Genomic DNA, 4897 nt, shown 5'->3' on the forward strand with positions numbered 1-4897 from the left:
GGGCATCAGTGATGGAGGAGCAGCAGGAGGTGCTGCTCTTCGGCCATTCCAGCTGCTCCTGGCCCTGCTCAGACACCCTGAGGACTGAGACTCTAAACCCAGCAGGTTTGCATTCATTTCATTTTTTTTTCCCCAGTTTCAATCTTCTTCCAATGTAATCCACAAAGTTGATATTGATAATACATATTAGGAACGCTACTTTAAAATAAACGTAGCTTTCTTTTAGAATTACTTGTTGCAGTATAGATCGCATATTCCAAATTCTGATAAGGAATCTGTTTTTTGGTAATACAACAAAAATTTAGGATGAGTCAGTCCTTGGAAAATCTTAATGGCAGTCACTCAATAAAGTCAATCATTCCGAGAGCCACAAACACTCAAAACTTACAGCTAGCATTGACAAGTTCTTGTGTTTTTTCATGGTTATTGCTTTAGTTGGCAATATCTGAATATAAGACAAAAGAACCGCTTCCATTAAGCCTTGTGTTAAATATTACAAAACTTATATAGAAGATAGACTTATAGAGGCTATAAAGCTGATGTCTTAAGTAACTCACCCATGAAATGGGTGCAGGTTTTTTAGAGGCTATCCAACAGTCTTTTTGCTCTAAAAATAAATGCCCCTACTTTTCACTGTTCCCATTCTTCAACGGGAGACTTAAGCAGCTTAACAGTTTTGCTATAAAAACAAACCATTCTTAACAAACCAAGAATACAAAAGGAAATCCAATAAAGGACATACTTTTCACAGTTAACAATAAATAAAAGTGCAATACATGTTCAAGTAGGGCATGTACTATAAAAACTGCTTGTGAGTATTGGGCCTAGGTCATCTTTTAAAGGCTCTCCGAGGGTCCCCGCCATTACTTACTGTGGTCATCACTGTTTGATTATTAGCTGTTCCTGGTAGTTGTGGATTTCTAAGTCCCCAGCCATTGTTTCTGCCAGCATGTGAAAACTGGTGTCCCCTTGATTCAGGGCCAGTGTGAACACCGTTTCCCGCTGGTCCAAATGTACCTGTACCCATATTACTATTCATGGAATTATTCTTCTTTCACTCTGTGCCCCTTTGTTCTGCTGTCCTCGATAATCTGGGTTGGGTTCACTGAAATTTGGCACTTCTGAATAAACCATACAAAATTCCCCAATTTTTTGAAGTTCACCACCTCTTCCAGTATAAAGTGTCAGACATCTTTTCCACAAGGATGCATACCCTCTGGTCACCGAATAATATTCCCTGGCTGGATAAGACCTCCGATCTCATCCCACACGGAAATAGTGACGCTGCCCGTTTTATCTGCTACTTTGCACGATCTCACTTCATGGCCGTCTTTGGTTTTGGTCACGCGTCCTATCTCCAGGACAATAAAGACGACATTTAAGTTTTTCAGTCCGGGCTTAATATCTCTTATAAAAATAGGTGGGTCGTTGACCCTATTCATATTGGGGCAGGTGCGGCTACGGCTGCGAAGACGCGAGGGGCAGGGAGGGGTCAAAGCTTCCCACCCTTCCGGGCCAGGGGCGAGGGCAGAGGGGCGACCTTGGGCAGGGGTGGCGAAAGAAGGGGCAGAAAGCGGTTAGTCAAGGACCGGGGAAACCAGCCCGGACGGCACTGAGCCTAAAAAAAGAAAAAGAAAAAAAATAGCGCTCCCAAGTTCAAAAGAAAAAAAAGACGAACCACTCCGCACACCAATCCCGCTCCTAACCGGGGGACAGGAAGGAAGCGTGCGACCTGCCCCGTTCTTTGGATAAAAGGAAGAAAAAAAACGCAGTGAGGGGACACTTCTGCCCTGAGTCCCGCTCACTCACACGGGTGCGCGCCCAGCCCGTCCCGGGCTCCGGGAAGGAACTGGCTGTGACTGCGAAACGGGAGCGGAGACAGAACCCCGCACGCCCAGCGTCCCAAACATTTCATAGCACTTGAAGAGCCCCCAGTCCGTAAGCTCTGCCCCAGGGGATGAACCTGACAGGGAAATTACTGGGTGTATAGACAGTCAGTTCTGTGAATTATCATCAAGACGTTCTTCAAAGTGGTTGTAGTAATTGATACTCTCAATGCTTCTTTCATTCTTGTTTGTTTGTTCGTTTGAAGAAGGGACTCGCTATGTTGCCCAAGCTGGTCTCAAACTCCAAGCTGGTGATCAAACTCCTCCAGTGATCCTCCCTTCTTGGTCTCCTAAGTAGTGGGGTTTACAGTTGTGAGCCACCTTGCCTGGTTCATGTCTCTTTCAGTCTGAAGATTGTGTCTTTCCTCATTAACTTTCCTCAGAAAAGTTCATTATTTATTATATATAATGTGTGTGTGTGTGTGTGTATATATATAGGTATATATATATATAGGTATATATATATATATATATATTTTTTTTTTGAGACGGAGTTTCGCTCGTTACCCAGGCTGGAGTGCAATGGCACAATCTCGGCTCACCGCAACCTCCACCTCCTGGGTTCAGGCAATTCTCCTGCCTCGGCCTCCTGAGTAGCTGGGATTACAGGCATGTGCCACTATGCCCAGCTAATTTTTTTGTATTTTTAGTAGAGATGGGGTTTCACCATGTTGACCAGGATGGTCTCAATCTCTTGACCTCGTGATCTGCCCGCCTCGGCCTCCCAAAGTGCTGGGATTACAGGCTTGAGCCACCGCGCCCGGCTATATATATATGTTTTAAGACAGAGTCTTGCTCTTACCATCCAGGCTGGTGCTGTGAAGCAATCTCGGCTCACTGCTGTTTCTGCCTTCCAGTTTCAAGTGATTCTCTTGCCTCAGCCTCCTGAGTAGCTGGGATTACAGGCCCGGCTAATTTTTGTATTTTTAATAGAGACGGGGTTTTGCCATGTTGGTCAAGCTAGTCTCGAACTCTCGACCTCAAGTCAGGTTAGTTCTGAACTCCCAATCCGCCTACCTAGGCCTCCCAAAGTGCTGGGATTACAGGCTTGAGCTGTTGCCCTTGGCCTATTTATTTTATAATTTTCTGTCCTTCATTTTATGTTTTGTTTCTTTTCTTCTCTCTCTCTTCTTTCCTTCTTTTCTTCTTTCTGGAATTCCTGCTAGGTGTTAAATGTGTGCTCTGAATGAAGAGACCCCCCTAAACAGGCTTTGTGTGAGCAACATGCCTATTTATTCACCTGGGTGCGGGTGGGCTGAGTTCAAAAAGAGAGTCAGTGGAGGGCAGTGGGATAGGAGTTGGTTTTACAGGTTTGGAGTAGGCAGTGGAAAGTTACAGAAGTTACAGTTCTGGGAGGTTTTTCTGCAAGCTGGGAGGGGGTCGTAGGGTCTGGAGTCATGAAGTTGACCAATGTCCGTTACAAAGTCCAGTTGCCTTATCAGTTGAGATGGGAATAAGGAACAATGGAATAATGTCTCAAAGTTAATTAGGTGCTGCAGGGGTTGATCATTCTTCTCCTTCTTGTAGTTTTCCAGTTACTTCAGACTTTCTAGTTCCAGGAACTCATCTGGCGTGTACATGCAGGTTGCAGAGGTGACCATGGCATAGTCCATGGTGCGGTCAGTCAGCCTAAAAGACCTCACACTAGGTAGGTGTTGGACCTCTGTATTAATCATCTCTCTCGCTCTCTCTTTTTCATAAGAGATCTTCAAAGCTACTGCAAATCAAATCCATATCTCATTGTTTCTGGCCTATTTTCTGTTTCCCCTTCTCTGTGTTCTCTGTGATTTCCCAAACATTATTGTCCATCCATATTTATTATTTTACATTTTGTGAAACATAATTTTAATTTCCAGAGACTTTTATTGGGGTTCTTCTCACAGGGCTCATTTTTTCTTTTCTTTCTTTCTTTTTTTTTTTTTTTTTTGAGACTAAGTTTTGCTCTTGTTGCCCAGACTGGAGTGCAGTGGTGTGATCTCGGCTCACCACAACCTTCACCTCCTAGGTTCAAGCTATTTTCCTGCCTCAGCCTCCTGAGTAGCTGGGACTACAGGAACCCACCACCATGCCCAGATAATTTTTGTATATTTAGCAGTTGTACTATGTGCCCAGGCTGGTCTTGAAGTCCTGACCTCGTGATCCACCTGTCTCGGCCTCCAAAGTGCTGGGGTTACAGGTGTGAGCCACCACACCTAGCAAGGGCTCATTCTTCATTGTATCATGTTGTTCCGTGGATGGAATATTTTCTAAAATCTCTCTGGAGATACTGATCAAAGAAGTTCTGTTTTTTCATGTTTTTTTTTTGTTGTTGTTTTTTTTTTGAGACAGAATCTCGCTCTCTCCCCCAGGCTGGAGTGTAGTGTCGCAATCTTGGCTTACTGCAACCTCTGCCTCCTGGGTTCAAGCGATTCTCCTGCCTCAGCTTCCTGAGTAGCTAGGACTACAGGCACCCACCATCACACCCAGCTAATTTTTGTATTTTTAGTAGACACGGGGTTTCACCACATTGGCCAGGATGGTCTCAATCTCCTGATCTGCCCGCCTCGGCCTCCCAAAGTGCTGAGATTACAGGTGAGCCACCGCACCTGGCCTGTTTTACATTCTTATGTTCTCTGAATTCTCTCTGTGTTCTTTGAAGTTGTATTTCTGTCTTTGTCTTTCTCTCTTGGAATCCTCGTTGGTTTCTTTCATACCACAAGTTTTCTCTAATCTGCAGTGAGCCTTGGTTGAGCTTTCATATTTAAGAATGAGGAACTATAAAGGGTGACAGAAACTCTGGGACATGAACAGGGACTGCTGACTTTAGACCGTCCTTTGGCAAGAGTGGGCAGAGAACAGGCCATGCTATGTGTGGGGAGGTCTTTATTCCGGGCGTACACACCAGCTGCTCAAGTCCTTCCACACTGCGCACATGACTCTGCCTGGAGTCATTACCTGGCTGGATGTCTTTGCAGTTCTGTGCATGGGGTGGGGTGGGGATGGAGGTGTTGACTTCTACACACAGGTCTTCA

At 45.0% G+C, this 4897-nt stretch overlaps 1 pseudogene; it reads right to left on the reverse strand.

Moving 5' to 3' along the window:
• Nucleotides 1–825: 825 nt before the first annotated feature.
• On the reverse strand, nt 826–1681 carry LOC105725292 (SOSS complex subunit B2-like; annotated as a pseudogene).
• Between the last annotated feature and the right edge of the window lie 3216 nt (nt 1682–4897).

Source organism: Aotus nancymaae, unplaced genomic scaffold (assembly GCF_030222135.1).
Source record: "Aotus nancymaae isolate 86718 unplaced genomic scaffold, 86718_ANA_hifiasm-v0.15.2.pri h1tg000041l, whole genome shotgun sequence".
Classification (NCBI taxonomy): domain Eukaryota; kingdom Metazoa; phylum Chordata; class Mammalia; order Primates; family Aotidae; genus Aotus; species Aotus nancymaae.